Here is a 19475-nt window from a genome sequence, read left to right on the forward strand (position 1 = left end):
GTGATCACTGCCGGTTTTCTTTTTTAGTGCGAGTAGATCACAGTCTATTGGGAGTTGGACATGCCTGAATATAGTATTAAAATCCATTAACACAAATTACAGTCCAGAAAATAGGGTGTACTCTAATATATATAAAGGTAAAGGGACCCCTGACCATTAGGTCCAGTCATGACCAACTCTGGGGTTGCGGCGTTCATCTCACTTTATTGGCCGAGGGAGCCGGCGTACAGCTTCTGGGTCATGTGGCCAGCATGACTAAGCCGCTTCTGGCAAACCAGAGCAGCTCACGGAAACAGCGTTTACCTTCCCGCTGGAGCGGTACCTATTTATCTACTTGCACATTGACGTGCTTTCGAACTGCTAGGTTGGCAGGAGCAGGGACCGAGGAACGGTAGCTCAACTCGTTGCGGGGATTCGAACCGGCGACCTTCTGATCAGCAAGCCCTAGGCTCTGTGGTTTAACCCACAGCGCCACCCGCTTCCCTCTAATATATATGGAGAGAGTTTAATTGTTGAAAGCCACCCAGAGTGGATGGGGGGGCATATAAATAAAGAATTATTATTATCATCTGTATTTTGGGGATCAAAGCTTTAGTCCTCCAGGGCAGAAATTCCTGGCTAGGGTGACTCTACTTGCTGCCTCCTCAGCAGCAATGAACAGGAAGACACACATCTGGTTCCTGCGCAGGTTCCTGGCGGAACAGGCCGCTCAGTTCAGTGGTGCTTGCGCCCAGGGAAGCATACAGAACTCTGCAGCCTAGCTGCCTGGTTTCTGAAAGGGGTGGCGTAGCAGGCAAACAGCCCAGTAAGGAACTTGTTAGCACAGGAATATTTGGTTCAGCACTTGAAGGAGTGTGTACAAAGGTGGTTCTCTGGAGTCGTGTGCCGGCTTGCTCAATTCCTGCAGAAGCCCCACTGAAATTAAACCTGCCTTGCAACACATGATCTGAAAATCTCACCCCTTGAACCCGGATTCCTGAGGTAGTGGGCTGGGGTTGCTCTGTCAGTAGCGCTCTGCACGTGCTCAGGAGCCGTGCCTTCTGTTCTGTGATATGCCATAGCCAGATCCTAAAACCGAACATGCCTCTGAAAGCTGGGAATCACAAGTGCTTATTGTGCTGTTGCGCCCAAGTCTTTTTGCAGTCTTCCCAGAGACGTCTGGTTGTTCCATTGAGAGAAGAGTATTCTGGGCTAGATGAGCCTTTGGGCCTGATCCAAATTCTTAACACTATTCTTAACGCTCGTAAAATAGATTCCCATAATAAGACGGGCTTTCCCCCATCGTCCCTGCATGTGGGAAGCCGACCAGAGACTGGTGGACCTGAAATTCTGAGACCTAACTTGTTCTACTTTTTTTTTATTGTTGTAAACCGCTGTGATATGTTTCCAGGATACAGCAGTATATAAATATTTTTATTCCCCCCCCAAAAAAAATAGCAGCCTCGCCCAACTGCCCCAGAAGTGATCTTGCCAGCTGGCTGAGACCTCAGAAGATCAAGAGATCCTTTCTGCTTGCGGCAAAGCTTATGAAAAGCAGGTTGAACGATCAAACAGGACTGGACTGGCAAACAGAACTGCGGTGAAATCGCACCGACATTTAAATTTGATTGTATTTGAATCCAGAGTTTGCAGAATTTTAATTCTGAGAAACTCTTTGGGCACTGGGAGGCTAAATTTGTTGGTTAGTGTTCGGCTGGTAGTGTTCATCCTTGTTTCAAATTTCCACTTTGCCATGAAACTCATGGGGTGATAGCTTCTGGGAGATGATATATAATGAGATGAAAAAAATGTTGAAATATACGTTTATAAAGAAACCAGAAGCATTTTTACAGGGCATTGTAGGGAGTGATATAAATAGAAAGGACTGTAAGGTCTTTTTATATGCAACAACGGCGGCAAGAATATTATTGGCCCAAAATTGGAAGCAAGAAGAATTACCAACGAAAGAAGACTGGAGGATGAAATTAATGGACTTTGCAGAACTGGATAAACTAACAGGAAGGATTTGAAATTGGCGGGACCAGAAATTCACAGAAGACTGGAGTAAATTTACAGACTATTTGAAAAGTATTTGTGAAGATCAGACGACGTAGGTTTGCAAGAAGTTTTGTGAGGAGAATTATTGGAATTATTGCAAAAATGGAGAAGGGGAAGGATGATTACTTAAGACATTTAAAGGTAATATAAATTTAAGAAATGCATAAGACGTGGTTAAAACGGTGGATCAAATCCAAAAAAGATTGTATAAGTGATAAAGTTTTGTGGTACGTATTATAATTTATATGTTAAAATTAATAAAAATTATTATTATAAAAAAGAAACTCAGGGGGTGACTTTGAGCCACTCATTCTCTCTCTCTCTCTCTCTCTCTCTCTCTCTCTCTCTCTGCCTCACAAGTTTGTTGTAGGATACAAAGGAAGGGAGAGCAACAAGTCTGAGAGGCAGTGTGGTGTAGTGGTTAGAGTGTCAGACTAGGACCCAGGAGACCAGGGTTCAAATCGCCACTTGGCTGTGAAGCTCACTGGGTGTGAACATGGGGGCCAGCTGTTGCCTAACCTACCTCACAGGGATGTCGCGAGGATAGGTAAAGGTAAAGGGACCCCTGACCATTAGGTCCAGTCGTGGCCGACTCTGGGGTTGCGACGCTCATCTCGCTTTACTGGCCGAGGGAGCCGGCGTACAGCTTCCGGGTCATGTGGCCAGCAGGACTAAGCCGCTTCTGGCGAACCAGAGCAGCACACGGAAACACCGTTTACCTTCCCGCCGGAGCAGTACCTATTTATCTACTTGCACTTTGACGTACTTTCGAACTGCTAGGTTGGCAGGATAAATGAGGATGGGGAGATATAAATAAATGACTGAATAATGATGATAGTAGTAGTGAGGTTTACTGCCTTCAGCTGTGGAATAAAAGATGAATTAAATAGTCTTTGCCAATCTGGTGCCCTAAAGCTGTTTTGGACTACAACTCCCATCAGCCCCCCTGGGCAGTGCAGCCAATGGTCACAGTAGGAGTTGTAAGGTAAAGGGACCCCTGACCATTAGGTCCAGTTGCGGACAACTCTGGGGTTGTGGTGCTCCTCTCGCTTTACTGGCTGAGGGAGCCGGCGTACAGCTTCCGGGTCATGTGGCCAGCATGACTAAGCCGCTTCTGGCGAACCAGAGCAGCGCACGGAAACGCCGTTTACCTTCCCGCCAGAGCGGTACCTATTTATCTACTTGCACTTTGACGTGCTTTCGAACTGCTAGGTGGGCAGGAGCAGGAACAGAGCAATGGGAGCTCACCCCGTTGCGGGGATTCAAACCTCTAACCTTCTGATTGGCAAGCCCTAGGCTCTGTGGTTTAAGCCACAGCACCACCCGCGTCCCTTAGTGGGAGTTGTAGTAAAAGAATAAAACACCCATAGCTGGAAATGTTTACAAAGCCACCTTAGGGAAAGCAGAACTGTTTGCTGCAAAATAAGACTGGGAGAACTTGCAGAAGAACTTCCCCTTAAATCTGGCTTTATCTCGGCCCTCGACCTCCTGCACTCCAGTTTGCGTCAATGCGCCGGCTTGGGTGAAGTGGGCCCTTATCGCTGAGCCTCTGCTGACATTTAGAGAATGCAGATGGGCAATCCATTTTCCTGGGCAGGCTCATTTCCCCCATTTCCCTAATAATTAGACGCGTAAAGCTGTGCTGGCCTGGCAAAAGCCGTTGCCAGCTGGGCTCTCGTTCCTCTTTGAAAGGGGCATGGCAGAAATGGCCCAGTTAAGGGCATTTCTGCTGACAAAGCGTCTGTCTGTGTGCAGTGGCAAACCCTGGACTGGTTTCAAAACAGAAAAATCCCAAAGGAGAGTTTGGGTGCCTCTTTTCTTTTCTTTTTTAAACACTCTCCTAATTTAGGGGTTCAAGAGTTGGGACTTCCTTTGAAATCCAAGGCTGCTGTCAGAGGGTCCCAGGGAATGGAGTCTGAGGGCCTTGCTGATGTTAAGCTGGGTGGGGGGCTAAAGGTAAAGGGACCCCTGACCATTAGGTCCAGTCGTGACCAACTCTGGGGTTGCGGCGCTCATCTCGCTTTACTGGCCGAGGGAGCCGGCGTACAGCTTCCGGGTCATGTGGCCAGCAGGACTAAGCCGCTTCTGGAGAACCAGAGCATCACACGGAAACGCCGTTTACCTTCCCGCCGGAGTGGTACCTATTTATCTACTTGCACTTTGACGTGCTTTTGAACTGCTAGGTTGGCAGGAGCAGAGACCGAGCAACGGGAGCTCACCCCGTCGCAGGGATTCGAACCGCCGACCTTCTGATCGGCAAGTCCTAGGCTCTGTGGTTTAACGCACAGCGCCAGCCGCGTCCCTAAGATTGGGGAGCTAGTTGGAGGGAAATTCTTGGGAACCCTCCGCCCCCAGAGGCTACCTCTGGTTCCATGATGGCAAAGAAACGGGGTTTGAGCGGGGGCCCCCGGAAGGAAGGCAACATCTGGGCTTTCTGCATTGCAGGGGGTTGGGCTGGATGACCTTTGAGGTTCTCTTCCAGCTCTGCAGTTCTAGGATTAGCTTAGAAAGAAAGGTAGTAAAGGGATAGGGGAGCATATACAGTTATGTACAGTGTGGAGAAAGTGGATAGAGAGAAGTTCCCCTCCCTTTCTTCTCATAACCAGAAGCTGAGATTCTTCAATGAAACTAACTGCTGGGAGATTCATAGTTTGACCTCACGCTGTGTGAATTAAAACCTTCTGCCCGGGACCTTCCGACATTCTGCTTTATCATTGCATGAGTTCTAGCCTTATATTAACACATATTAATGCCATTAATAAGATCCTGCTTTCTTCTGAAAGCATCCAGAACCACTATAGCTAGGCATCAGGTGCCTCAGGAAAGCATGAAAGCAAACTGTTCTGGTGAGTTTTCCCTCTCCTAGAAAACCTTGGCGAATCCTCGCTTCTGGTGATGCTAATATAAAGGTAAAGGGACCCCTGACCATTAGGTCCAGTCGTGGCCGACTCCAGGGTTGTGGCGCTCATCTCGCTTTATTGACCGAGGGAGCCGGCATACAGCTTCTGGGTCATGTGGCCAGCATGACTAAGCCGCTTCTGGCAAACCAGAGCAGCGCACGGAAACACCGTTTACCTTCCCGCCGGAGCGGTACCTATTTATCTACTTGCACATTGAGGTGCTTTTGAACTGCTAGGTTGGCAGGAGCAGGGACCGAGCAACGGGAGCTCACCCTGTCGCGGGGATTCGAACCGCCGACCTTCTGATCGGCAAGCCCAAGGCTCTGTGGTTTAACCCACAGCGCCACCTGTGTCCCTAATATAGCACATTTCAAATGCATCCTCTCAGTCACCTTTGCAACAGCCCTGCAAAGTAGATTGCTGCTGTCCTATTGCACGCAGGGGCGAGTGTGCCGAGGCTGAGGTTCTTCTCTAAATTTGAGCCCAAGGAAGAGAGATCAGAGGTGGCAATTCTCAGCCCACAATGGCCCAAGGTGGCTGTCTCAGCTGCTGCCATGCCACCGCTCAGGCCCTGGAGGCCTGACATTTGCCAGGTGCCTTCTTGCCATGAGTTCATCTTTGGAACAGTCCTCTGCCTCCTTGCCTTTCCCTCCCAGCCTGAAAGCTTTTAATCTAAAGGAAAGGTGGCGTCTGAAGTTAAGCCTCTTGCACACGCATGAATTGTGCTCCATTGCAACAAAGGGTTTGACATTTTGGAGCAATGCAAGCAGGGGATCTGGCAAGGGGTTATCTAAGCCTTCTCTCTGCAAGGATGCGCGCACACACACCCGGCCGCCTCTTGCAGGCTAGAGTGCACCAAAGGGCCAGCATGACCCAGCCTGGCCCTCGGGGTGGTTGCACAGGGCTGCCGGTGCCCACCCTGCCAAGCACGCCAGCCAATGCCCAGCCGCCGCAGTGGTGGGGAGCCAGCCCCGCCGGGCTGCGATTGGCTGCGAGGTGGCATGGAGACAAGACCGGCCTGCCTGTCACCCTCCCCTCTCCCTCCCCACCCAAATCCTTGCCGAGGGTGACTTTCAGCCTCCATGCTCACTCCCCATTGGCTTCCGGCCGCAGCCAATCCCCGTCCCCCAGCCAGCTGGGCATTAACCCTTGCGCGCCAGCCTGGTGTTGCAGGCAGATGCGCCTTTGCGCATGGATAGACCACAGGTTGGCAAACTCGGCGGGGAAGGAGGGGGGGTGGAGGATAAAGCGGTTCTGGCAGACAAAGCAGCTTGCAAATGATTCTCCTCTAATGTTGTTGTTGTTGTTGTTTAGTCGTGTCTGCCTCTTCATGACCCCTGGACCAGAGCACGCCAGGCACTCCTGTCTTCCACTGCCTCCCGCAGTTTGCTCAAACTCATGCTGGTAGCTTCGAGAACACTGTCCCACCATCTCGTCCTCTGTCGTCCCCTTCTCCTTGGGCCCTCCATCTTTCCCAACATCAGGGTCTTTTCCAGGGAGCCCCGTAGCACACGAATTCAAGTGCACCCCGTAACTCATCCCTGGGGATTTCTCCTGCGCAAGCCCCCTTCATCCCAGGCTGTCTGAAGCACCGTATCCTGCGCCCCCCTCCAATATGAACCTGCCCAGGCCCTAGGTCTTCAGGAGAGACCCTTCTCTCAGGCCCCCATGGTGAGGATGCAGGAAAGGGCCTTCTCGGTGGTGGCTGCTCCTAGGCAACTTTGGAACTCCCTGTCTAGGGATGCCAGGCTGGTTCTCTCCTTGCTGTCCTTCCACCAGCAAGTGAAAACCACTGAGGGGAGGGACACAACCCTTTCCAGTGAGTGAACCGCAAGGCACCCACCAGGCCCATGTTGTTTAGTCATGTCCGCCTCTTCATGACCCCCTGGACCAGAGCACGCCAGGCACTCCTGTCTTCCACTGCCTCCTGCAGTTTGGTCAAACTCATGCTGGTAGCTTCGAGAACACTGTCCCACCACCTCGTCCTCTGTCGTCCCCTTCTCCTTGTGCCCTCCATCTCTCCCAACATTGGGGTCTTTTCCAGGGAGTCTTTTCACCAGAATTCAAAAGCATCAATTCTTCAGCGATCAGCCTTCTTTATGGTCCAGCTCTCACTTCCATACTACTGGGAAAACCACGGCTTTAACTATACAGACCTTTGTCGGCAAGGTGATGTCTCTGCTTTTTAAGATGCTGTCTAGGTTTGTCATTGCTTTTCTCCCAAGAAGCAGGCGTCTTCTAATTTCGTGACTTCTGTCACCATCTGCAGTGATCATGGAGCCCAAGAAAGTAAAATCTCTCACTGCCTCCATTTCTTCCCCTTCTATTTGCCAGGAGGTGATGGGCCCAGTGGCCATGATATTCGTTTTTTTGATGTTGAGCTTCAGACCATATTTTGCGCTCTCCTCCTCTAATAGCACCACCTGATAGGGTGAGGGTTTTCTCACTGGCCGCCCTGGCCGATTCCACTGGTAATATCAGGGGCACTGATATAGTTTTGGAGAGGAAGAGGAGGAAGTGGACTGGCTGGGTGGTGAACTGTAGAAGTGCCACCAGCCCTTTTGCTCCACGGAGATGACCCCCCCAAGGAAAAAATCTTCTTGGAAACCAAGGAAAGGAGGGAACAAGCAGGACTCAGGTGCCATCTGGTGTTCAGCCAGAAAAATCAGCAACATTAGGATTTGGCATCTCAGTAGATGGAACTTCATAAGAACATAACATCAGAATATCGGAAGAGCCTGCAGGATGAGGCCAAGTGCCCATCTAGTTCTTGCAGGAGCCAATCAGGTTGTTGTTGTTGTTGTTTGGTCGTTTAGTCGTGTCCGACTCTTCGTGACTCCATGGACCAGAGCATGACAGGCACTCCTGTCTTCCACTGCCTCCCACAGTTTGGTCAAACTCATGCTGGTAGCTTCGAGAACACTGTCCCACCATCTCGTCCTCCGTCGTCCCCTTCTCCTTGTGCCCTCCATCTTTCCCAACATCAGGGTCTTTTCCAGGGAGTCTTCTCTTCTCATGAGGTGACCAAAGTCTTGGAGCCTCAGCTTCAGGATCTGTCCTTCCAATGAGCACTCAGGGCTGATTTCCTTCAGAATGGAGAGGTCTGATCTTCTTGCAGTCCCCTAATTGAAAACCAGCAAGCAGGATACGGGCACAAAAGCCATCTTGGCTCCTGTGGCTTCTAGCAACTGGTGTTCAGAGCAGAGGGCTAGGAGCCATTGGTAGTCCTCTTCTCCTCCATGAATCTGTTTAATCCTCTTTTAAAGCCATCCACGTTGGTGGGAGAGCAAATTCAAGTGCGAAGATGGCACTTCTGGGCACCACAGTTTAAGAAGGAGAAGCGGGAAGGTGTGCCGAGGAGGCCGACCAAGATGATGGAGAGTCTGGGGAACTAAGCCTGATGAGGAGTGGTTGAAGGAGCTGGAGACAAGGACAAAACAAAGTCCACTGGAGAAGAGGAGACGCAGAGGAGATAGGATAGCCATTTTCAAATGCATAAAGGGGTTGTCAGGTGGAAGATGGAGCAAGCTTGTTTTCTGATGCTCCAGAGGAGATGACTCTAACCAATGGGTTTAAATTGCAAGAAATGAGATTCTAAGTAAACCTTAGGAATAACTTTGTATTTTAATATTTTGTCGGAAGCCCAGCCAGATGGGCAGGGTATAAATAATAAATTATTCTTATTATTATTACAGTCATGCCTCGGGTTACAGACGCTTCAGGTTGTGTTTCTTCAGGTTACGGGCCCGCTGAAACCCGGAAGTACCGGAACAGGTTACTTCTGGGTTTCGGCGGTCACGCATACACAGAAGTGCTAAATTGCGCTTTGCACATGCGCAGAAATGCCGAATCGCAACCCGTGCGCGCGCAGATGCACCACTGTGGGTTGCGAACGTGCATCCTGCACGGATCACATTCGCAACCCGAGCGTCCACTATATTGTAAAAGCTGTTTGACAGTGGAGGTGACTACCTCAAAGACGGTGGGCTCGCCCACATTGGAGGTTTTTAAGCAGAAATTGGATGGCCATCCCTCAAGGATTCCTTAGCTGGGATTCCTGCACTGCAGGGGGTTGGACTGGATGACCTTTGGGGGTCCCTCCAATTCAGCGGCGTAGCGTGGGTTGTCAGCACCCGGGGCAAGGCAAGTAATTTGCGCCCCCTAACCCCTAACCTGCCGCCACTGCCAGCTTCTTGCTGCTGCCTGGGCTGGGGTATTTACGGTAAGGTAGCCATGGCGGTGGCGGCGGGTCCGTGTCAGGTGATCTGAGGCGAGTTGCCGCTGGCGCTGCCGCCCAAACGACGCCGCTTGCCCGGAGGAGGGCAGAGAGGCGAGGAAAATGCAACATGGCCCAGCAGCTGCAGCAGCAGCGGCAGCGGTGGGGCTGTGAGGAGGGGCTGCCTGGCGCGCCCTCCGCGGCCCTGACGTGCGGGGACCACGACGAGCACTGAGAGCCGCTGCCTGCCGGACGCCTTCAGCCCGGACGCGCGCACAGCTCGTTGGTTCCGCGAAACATGGGGCTCTGCTACAGCCTGCGCCCGAGGCTCTTCGGCGACTCCGGAGGCGGCGAGCGCGCCCCCCCCCAGATGTTGCGCCCGGTGCGGCCGGCCCCCCCTGCACCCCCCACGCTACGCCACTGCTCCAATTCCACAGTTCTATGACTCTGTGACTGTATGTGCAGGCAGAACATCAAAAGTTGCCATTATGCCAGCTCAGACTATCTAGATAAGAGCTGTGCATATGCCTAATGTTTTGGACTACAATTCCCATCAGCCCCGGCGAGACCAGCTGCATGGTGCTGGGGCTGATGGGGATTGTAGTCCAAAACATCTGGAGGACATCCAGTTCGGGAAAAGCCAGGCCTGCAGTGACCTCCTGCAGTTCTGCGGGTTCTCATGCAGAGCAGTCTTTTTCAGTCTTTTTTTTTTTAAATAATTTTTATTGATTTTAACATATCAATTATAAAATGTACCACGAAACTTATCACTTATACAATCTTTTTTTTTTACTTCCATCAGCACCTCTGATAATCCACCATTTTATCTACTTCTTATATATTTCTTAGCTTTGTATTGCCTTTGAGTCTCTTAACAAATTATCCTTCCCCATCTATTTTTGCAATACTTCCAAAAATACTGCTCACAGAACTTCTTGTAAACCTACAAACGTCGTCTGATCTTCACAAATACTTTTCAAATAGTCCATTAATTCACTCCAGTCTTCCGTGAATTTCTGGTCCCGCCGGTTTCGAATTCCCCCTGTTAGTTTATCTAATTCTGCATAGTCCATTAACTTCATCCTCCATTCTTCAATCGTCGGTAATTCTTCTTGCTTCCATTTTTGGGCCAATAGTATTCTTGCTGCTGTTATTGCATATAAAAAGAGTTTACATTCTTTTCTATTTATATCACTCCCCACAATGCCCAGTAAAAATGCTTCTGGCTTCTTTAGAAATGTATGTTTCAACATTTTTTTCAACTCATTATATATCATCTCCCAGAAGCATTGCACCTTTTTGCATTCCCACCACATGTGATAAAATGTTCCCTCTTTTTCTTTACATTTCTAACATTTATTACTGACTTTATGCATTTTCACTAACTTAACAGGTTTAATATGCCATCTATACATCATTTTCATCACATTTTCTTTTAAAGCATTACATGCAGTAAATTTTAAACCTTCTTTCCATAATTTTACCCAATCACTCAGCTGTATATTATGCCCAAAATCTTTGGCCCAGTGAATCGTAACCGACTTAACCTCTTCATCCTTCAAATGCCATTCAAGCAGCATTTTATACATTTTAGACAAAATTTTAGAATCACAGTCTTTCTCAGTCTTGAGGGATTTAAGATGAAATCTGTGCTTCACCACTAAACTTGACCATAACCACACAAACAAACAAACACACACAAACCAGAACTGAAGCTTGCAGGAACAACATTAGGGAGGGATTTTTTGAATATGACCGACTGGAGGCAGTGTGGTGTAGTGGTTAGAGTGTGGGACTAGGACCTGGGAGACCAGGGTTCGCATCCCCACTCACAGGCCTTGAAGCTGACTTTGGGCCAGTCCCTGCCTCTCAGCCCAACCTACCTCACACGGTTGTTGTGGCGAGACCTTGTACGCCCCACTGAGCTGTTTGGAGGAAAAGGCCACAAATGCAACGAATAACAATAAAACATCTGGAGGGCACCCAGTTGTGGAAGGCTGCTGAGCGGCAAGGCATCCCTCAGGGCTGACCACGTGTGCCTCTCTCACTAGGTCTTTGTCTGGGCTTGGCCAGCGGCCAGCCAGACTCCTCTCTCCGCACGTGACCAGCGGCATATGAAGTCCCCACGGATGGTTCCCGTCTTGAAATTGGACTCCTGGAGACAATAATGGAGCTGGGAAGGACTGAAGGTTCCTGGGATGGATGGGAGGTTGGGGAGGCAACACAGGCCAATTGTCTCTTTCTGGCTGGTTTTCATTGGCAACAAAACAAAGGCCACTGGAGAAGACTTTCTGAGTCACAGCAGCAGCTGAATCTCAGGGCTCTTGCAGTGGCATAAGAAGAGCCAGAGGAGACCTATCGCCTGATTTCACCATGGACCAATGCTCCTAAGCTGTTTATCAGCTCCATCTGGTATGCAGGCTGAGACCCTCCCTGCCCACAGACTGTCTCGCCAGAGTGGTGCATGCTCTGGTTATCTCCCGCTTGGACTACTGCAATGCGCTCTACGTGGGGCTACTTATGAAGGTGACCCGGAAACTACAACTAATCAAGAATGCGGCAGCTAGACTGGTGACTGGGGGCGGCCGCTGGGACCACATAACACCGGTCTTGAAAGTCCTACATTGGCTCCCAGTACATTTCTGGGCACAATTCAAAGTGTTGGTGTTGACCTTTAAAGCCCTAAACGGCCTCAAAGGCCCAGTATACCTGAAGGAGCGTCTCCACCCCGCTTGTTCTGCCCGGATGCTGAGGTCCAGCACTGAGGGCCTTCTGGCGGTTCCCTTGCTATGGAGAAGCCAAGTTACAGGGAACCAGGCAGAGGGCCTTCTCGGTGGTGGCGCCCGCCCTGTGGAACGCCCTCCCTTCAGATGTCAAAGAGAAAAATAACTACCAAACTTTTAGAAGACATCTGAAGGCAGCCCTGTTTAGGGAAGCTTTTAATGTTTAATAGGTTATTGTATTTTAGTGTTTTGCTGGAAGCTGCCCAGAGTGGCAGAGTGGAAACCCAGCCAGATGGGGGTAGAAATATTATTATTATTATTATTATTATTATTATTATTATTAGATCCCAGGAATCCAGATAGACTGCTTCTGGGCCTGGAGGTTCCATGAGAACAAAAGAAAAACCCTGGCTGCTGGATCAGACCAGTGGCCCATCGAGCCCAGCCTCCTGCTCTCGCCGTGTCCAACCAGATGCCCCAGTGGAAAACCAGAAGCAGGATTTGAACACAAGACCAACACTCTCCCCTCCTGTGGTTTCCAGAAACTCTGATTCAGAAGCATGGCTGGCTGTGGAGGCAGAGCAAAGCCATCCTGGCTAGGGGCCAACGGTCCAGGGCTGCATTATTTGTTTATTTTATTTGCACCCAATTTTTTCTCCAAGAAGCTCACAGTGGCCTAGATGGTCCTCCTCTTATTCATTTAACCCCCACAGCGATCCTGCAAGGTAGGTCACTCTGAGAGGGGCAGTGACTGGCCGCCCAGGGAGCTTCATGGCCAATGAGTGGGAGAAATATAATAATAATAATAATAATAATAATAATAATAATAATAATAATAATAATAATAATTTATTATTTATACCCCACCCATCTGGCTGGGCTTCCCCAGCCACTCTGGGCAGCTTCCAACAAAATATTAAAATACAGTAATGCATCAAACATTAAAAGCTTCCCTGAACAGGGCTGCCTTCAGATGTCTTCTAAAAGTATGGTAGTTGTTTTTCTCTTTGACATCAGGTGGGAGGGCGTTCCACAGGGTGGGTGCCACCACCGAGAAGGCCCTCTGCCTGGTTCCCTGTAACTTGGCTTCTCACAGGGAGAGAACCGCCAGAAGGCCCTCGGAGCTGGACCTCGGTGTCTGGGTAGAATTAGGATCTGAGCCCTGCTCCTTCCCAGGTCCAAATCCCACCACTCTAACCCAGAGCTTTCCAAACTTTTCCTGTTGGTGACGCCCCTTTTAGACATGCCTCATTTCACGACACAGTAATTCAGTTTTACTAGCAAACCGGAGCTTAAACTAACCCCTTACCAGCCCTGGGGGAGCATTTGCACAATGCACTTGCACACTGCAAGCCGGCAAACCGAAGTGTCGCGACGCACGGTTTGGAAAGCTCTGCTCTAACCATTGCACCACACTGTCTCTTTTCAAATGTATGGGCCAGCTGTGACCTTACTGGTTAGATTCATTTTGTTGTTGTTTAGTCATTTAGTCGTGTCCGCCTCTTCGTGACCCCCTGGACCAGAGCACACCAGGCACTCCTGTCTTCCACTGCCTCCCGCAGTTTGGTCAAACTCATGTTGGTAGCTTCAAGAACACTGTCCCACCATCTCGTCCTCTGTCGTCCCCTTCTCCCTGGGCCCTCCATCTTTCCCAACATCTGGGTCTTTTCCAGGGAGTCTTCTCTTCTCATGAGGTGGCCAAAGTCTTGGAGCCTCAGCTTCAGGATCTGTACTTCCAGGGATCACTCAGGGCTAATTTCCTTCAGAATGGAGAGGTTTGATCTTCTTGCAGTCCATGGGACTCTCAAGAGTCTCCTCCAGCACCAGAATTCAAAAGCATCAATTCTTCGGCGATCAACCTTCTTTATGGTCCAGCTCTCACTTCCATACATCACTACTGGGAAAACCACAGCCTTTGTCGGCAAGGTGATGTCTCTGCTTTTTAAGATGTTGTCTAGGTTTGTCATGGCTTTTCTCCCAAGAAGCAGGCGTGTTTTAATTTCGTGACTGCTGTCACCATCTGCAGTGATCATGGAGCCCAAGAAGTAAAATCTCTCACTGCCTCCACTTTAAGAGGATCACTTTAAGAAAATGCTAAATGAACTACACAGACCTTTGTCGGCAAGGTGATGTCTCTGCTTTTTAAGATGCTGTAGACTTGTTTTAACTGAATGTTAATATGTAAGCACTTGAGTGATGGACAGCGTCCAGTCCTCTGGGCAGACCATAGTATTGTAACTCCTGGCTTTCCTTTCTTGTGACCAATCACAAACTGATCCATGCTGTTCCGCCCTGCCCCATGCTATACAGCCCCCACCCCATGCCCAGACATAGCCACACTGAGTTTGCATTGCTTTCACACCATCTGGTGCCCTTGCACAACATTATAGTTTGGTTTTGTTTTCAGGTGAAACTCAGAAGTTTTGCTACCTTTCTGGACATGCGGAGAGTGCTCATACAAGACGATCAGAAAATGTCATGTGTTTTTTCTTCTCTCTCTCTCTCTCTCTCTCTCTCTCTCTTTCTCTCTCCTTTTCTTTCTTTCTTTCTTTCTTTTTTATTTTGGTGTTGATATTGACATTGACTGGAAGCGAAAGGAAAGTCCAATGCTGTAAAAAAAAATATTGCATAGGAACCTGGAATGTAAGAACCATGAACCTTGGTAAGTTGGATGTGGTCAAAAATGAGATGGCAAAAATAACACAAGGAGAAGGGGACGACAGAGGACGAGATGGTTGGACAGTGTTCTTGAAGCTACCAGCATGAGTTTGATCAAACTGCGGGAGGCAGTGGAAGACAGGAGTGCCTGGCGTGCTCTGGTCCAGGGGGTCACGAAGAGTCGGACACGACTAAATGACTAAACAACAACAACAAAATTGACATTGACCTTACTGGTTCATTTGTTCTGCTGCTGCTATTATGTTATTTAAACGGCACCCACTTTCTGCATAAAAATATTTCTTTTCTTTTGATCTTTTTTTTCAAAAGGAGTGTCCACAGGGTGGCAGGAGAGGGCTAGACTTGGCTTAGATGAGCTTGCGTGTCCAGGGCAGGGAGTCTGCCCAGATGCACTCAAGGAGCAACTGAAGCACGAGATTCCAAGGGCAACAAGGCTGGGATGGAAAATTCCAAAGGGGAAACCAATTCTAGCCCGCTGGTTCCCGTGAGGCGGGCAGTTATCCTGCTTGCCTGAGCCTCACTGGCATGAACAAGAGGTGCAAAAGTGCCTTAAGTTTCTGAGCACAATTCAAAGTGTTGGGGCTGACCTTTAAAGCCCTAAATGGCCTCGGTCCAGAATACCTGAAGGAGCATCTCCACCCCTATTGTTCAGCCCGGACACTGAGATCCAGCTCTGAGGGCCTTCTGGCGGTTCCCTCCCTGTGAGAAGTGAAGTTACAGGGAACCAGGCACAGGGCCTTTTCTGTAGCGGCACCCACCCTGTGGAACGCCCTCCCATCAGAAGTCAAAGAGATAAACAACTACCTGGCATTTAGAAGACATCTGAAGGCAGCCCTGTTCAGGGAAGTTTTTAATGTGTGGCATTTTGATGTATTTTTAATCTTTGTTGGAAGCTGCCCACAGTGGCTGAGGAAATCTAGCCAGTATAAATAATAATAAATTATTATTATTATTATTATTATTATTATTATTATTATTATTATTGGAGGGCTCAGTGGATGCCTCACAAGCAGGACCTCGCACACAGGATCCGAGCATGAGAACGCTCTCCCCTCCTGTGGCCTCCAGCTACTGGGATTCAGAATCATCGCTGCCGCACAGCCATCCTGGCTAGCGCCCATCAAGAGCCCTCTCCTCCTCTGTGAATTTTCCTAATCCTCTTCTAAAGCCATCCAAGCTGGTGGCCATCACTGCTTCTTGTGGCAGGGAGTTCCACAGTTTAACTGCATAAAGAAGTACTTCCTTTTACGCGTCCCGAATCTTCCAGGGTTCAGCTTCACTGGATGTCCAGTGTTAGGGGACGAACATTCATCTCTCCACTTTCTCCATGCCAGACATCATTTTATGAACTTCTCTAATATCTCCACTTGACTGCCTTTTCTCTAAAAATTACAGGCCCAGGGCCGCTTGCTACCTTCAACCACCTGTCCTGGCCTCATGGTAGGCAAAGGCACTGCTAGGCACTTCAAATACTCAGGCGAAAGGGGGCGGCTGGCGCACAGGGTCCAGGAGGCAGATTTGCACCTCAAAAATATGCTAAATTATACATACAGATCAACTGCTGGTTGTTCACATCCTGCAGGAAATTGACTGTATAGGCCCTACCTTTATTTTTGTGACTGTAAGCTGTTTTTAGCTGTTTTTAGCACTGTGTCTTAACGCTGTAAGTCGCCCGAGGGTGAAAGGCGGCTAAATAATAAAAAAGAATCATAATATATGTGCAAATGCTGGCAGTGCTCTCAAAACAAAACAAAAACCAGGGTTCTGAAAGACTTGAGCCCCACTGGACATCTCAGCGCTTGGTTTAGATTCTGCTTGCTGTTTCGTTAACATTGTTAAAACTGATTTATAGATCATAAATGCTGTATTGATTTGTGAATCATATAATAGGACTTTTGCTTTAATTGTGACGCTTAGCTTAAATTTTTTTTAGCTGTTGGTTTAACAGTGTTTTATAGTTTGCAGTTGTTTCACAGACGATTTGTTGATTATTCTGTATGACTTGTGCTGTGTTTGTGGTAGTCTGTCATGTTCTTATTATTTATCGTTTGCAAGCTTCTTTGGGAATCCTTTGAATGAAAAGCAACATTAATAGCCCCCCCCCAAAAAAACACCTGTACGTGTGGTGGGGTGCTGGAGGAGACTCTTGAGAGTCCCATGGACTGCAAGAAGATCAAACCTCTCCATTCTGAAGGAAATCAGCCCTGAGTGCTCACTGGAAGGACAGATCCTGAAGCTGAGGCTCCAAGACTTTGGCCACCTCATGAGAAGAGAAGACTCCCTGGAAAAGACCCTGATGTTGGGAAAGATGGGGGGCACAAGGAGAAGGGGACGACAGAGGACGAGATGGTGGGGCAGTGTTCTGGAAGCTTCCAGCATGAGTTTGACCAAACTGTGGGAGGCAGTGGAAGACAGAAGTGCCTGGCGTGCTCTGGTCCAGGGGGTCACGAAGAGTCGGACACGACTAAACGACTCAACAACAACAACGTGTGGTGGGGAGCTGGTGGGCTATGTCCACTCGTTTGCAAGGCGGAAGGAAAGGGCACTCTGCCCATGGTCAGAAGCACCCTTTATTGTGACTTTGCACGCATCAGTTATTAGCCTTGTTGCTGGGGGAAAACACATCACGGACATTCTCCTTCGCTTCCTGCCCCTCTCAAAAAATAAAGGAAAAGGAAAATACGTCCCGCACCGTGGTCGCAGCTCCTTGACCCAGCAGCGCTAAGTGCGCCAGAAGGGTCGATTTCCCTGATTATATAAAGCAGCAGTTTTAACTACCAAGGCTACTGGGAGGGACATCCTCTCCAAAAAACAACAACGACAAAGAATCGAGCCCCAAGCTTCCTTCGCCTCAGAGGTCCCCACCTCCGCTTTCCTCCTTCAGAGCAGCAGAGGATTCGCCCAGAGCTGGAAGACGAGGAGTCGAGCGCGCAGAGCATGGACTGAGCAGCAGGGATTGCCCCAAAGGACGCACGAATCAGGTAGGGTCGTCCTCCTGCGCCCCCGTCCCCTGCCCCCCTGCAGTTTCTGGAGGTGCAGGTTTCACTGCTGCTAAATGGTATTCTTTGCTCTTTTGATCTCCAGCTGTTCCCACCAGCCAGGGCGCAGCAGCCCCCTGTTCCCCCCACATTTTCCCACGGTCCTTATTTCACCTATGCTTTTGCCGGCTGGGGATGCTTCGTGGGAAACGCTGCGCGCATCAGTTGCTAGAGTCGCCCTTCTTCAGGATCGGGTCGTCCCCCCCCCCCCAGGATACACTCTGGGTGGGTAAGGGGGGGTGTATCAAGTCTCCCCCGAGCGCATGTGGCTAAATGCACACGCGCATAAACGCTAAGGCGCCGCGCAGAGTCTTAGTTTTACGCGCGCGCACAGCAAAATGCCAAGGTATATTTTTGCAAAATTTTGTGAGGAATTATGTTTCGGGGGAAGGCTGTAGCACAGAGTCTCTCGGTGTTGATGACCGATTGCATTTATATCGCGCATTTTTCTCCCGGCGACTCAAGGTGCCTCGCGTGATTCTTCCCCCTCATTTAATCCACGCGACAACCCTGTGAGGCTGTTGTTTAGTCGTTTAGTCGTGTCCGACTCTTCGGGACCCCCTGGACCAGAGCACGGCAGGCACTCCTGTCTTCCACTGCCTCCCAAAGTTTGGTCAAACTCATGCTGGTCGCTTCGAGAACACTGTCCCACCATCTCGTCCTCTGCCGTCCCCTTCTCCTTGTGCCCTCCATCTTTCCCAACATCAGGGTCTTTTCCAGGGAGTCTTCTCTTCTCATGAGGTGGCCAAAGTCTTGGAGCCTCAGCTTCAGGATCTGTCCTTCCAGTGGGCACTCAGGGCTGATTTCCTTCAGAATGGAGAGGTTTGATCTTCTTGCAGTGCATGGGACTCTCAAGAGTCTCCTCCAGCACCAGAATTCAAAGGCATCCATTCTTCGGCGATCAGCCTTCTTAGTGGTCCAGCTCTCACTTCCATACATCGCTACTGGGAAAACCATAGCTTTAACTATAGGGACCTTTGTTGGCAAGGTAGGTTAGGCTGAAAGAGGCCGAGTGGGGGGATTTGAACTCCAGTCTCCCAGTTCCTAGCCTGACGCTCCAACCACTACACCACACTGCCTCCAATGTGGGGACCCCTCAGGCAGTAACCCCTCATATGAAAATTATTCTGGAATGACAGGCATGGCCCTATTTCCATTTGCTTATAGTTGCAAGTTATGCTTTCTTTTCCTTGAAAGTATCCCTCCTTTCTACACCTGGCAAAATCTGATTCTATCAAGGGCTGTCCTCTCTCTCTCTCTCTCTCTCTCTCTCTCTCTCTCTCTCTCTTTAAATAAATTTTTATTAGTTTTTTTAACATATCATTTTCAACAGTAATTAAACATACTTTTACATCTTATTCAAATTTTTGACTTCCATCAATCCTGTCTGAAAATTTTCAAATCTAATCTCTCAGTATGCATTTCTTATTTTCCCTATTACATTTCAAACTCATAACCAATATCTCTATCTTTTTCTACTTTGTAACACTTCGTATATCTCTCCTTACAAAACTTCTTGTAGTAGCGTAATTTGTTGATTACAGTTGCTTTTCAAATAGTTCATATACTTCTTCCAATCTTCTGTAAATCTCTGGTTCCACAGGTTTCAAATCCTTCCTGTCATTTTGTCCAGTTCTGCATAGTCCATTAATTTTGTCTGCCATTCTTCTTTCGTCGGAATTTCTTCTTGTTTCCATTTCTGGGCTAACAATACTCTCGCCGCAGTTGTTACATATAAAAACAATTTAACATCTTGCCTATTAATGTCCTGACCTATTATACCAAGTAAGAATGCTTCTGGTTTTTTAAAAAAATGTATATTTCAACACCTTTTTCATCTCATTATATATCATTTCCCAGAAGTTCTTTACTTGTTTACATT

The 19475-nt window shown here is 48.8% G+C and overlaps 1 protein-coding gene across 1 annotated transcript in view; it reads left to right on the forward strand.

Moving 5' to 3' along the window:
• Window positions 1–17230: 17230 nt before the first annotated feature.
• EXOC3L2 (exocyst complex component 3 like 2) overlaps window positions 17231–19475 on the forward strand; it is a 49361-nt gene continuing 47116 nt past the window's right edge. Inside the window, exon 1 of the mRNA XM_053401738.1 lies at window positions 17231–17536. The gene's annotated coding sequence lies outside the window, so the exon portion shown is untranslated. The remainder of the gene's footprint in view (window positions 17537–19475) is intronic.

Source organism: Podarcis raffonei, chromosome 8 (assembly GCF_027172205.1).
Source record: "Podarcis raffonei isolate rPodRaf1 chromosome 8, rPodRaf1.pri, whole genome shotgun sequence".
In the NCBI taxonomy this organism is placed as follows: Eukaryota; Metazoa; Chordata; class Lepidosauria; order Squamata; family Lacertidae; genus Podarcis; species Podarcis raffonei.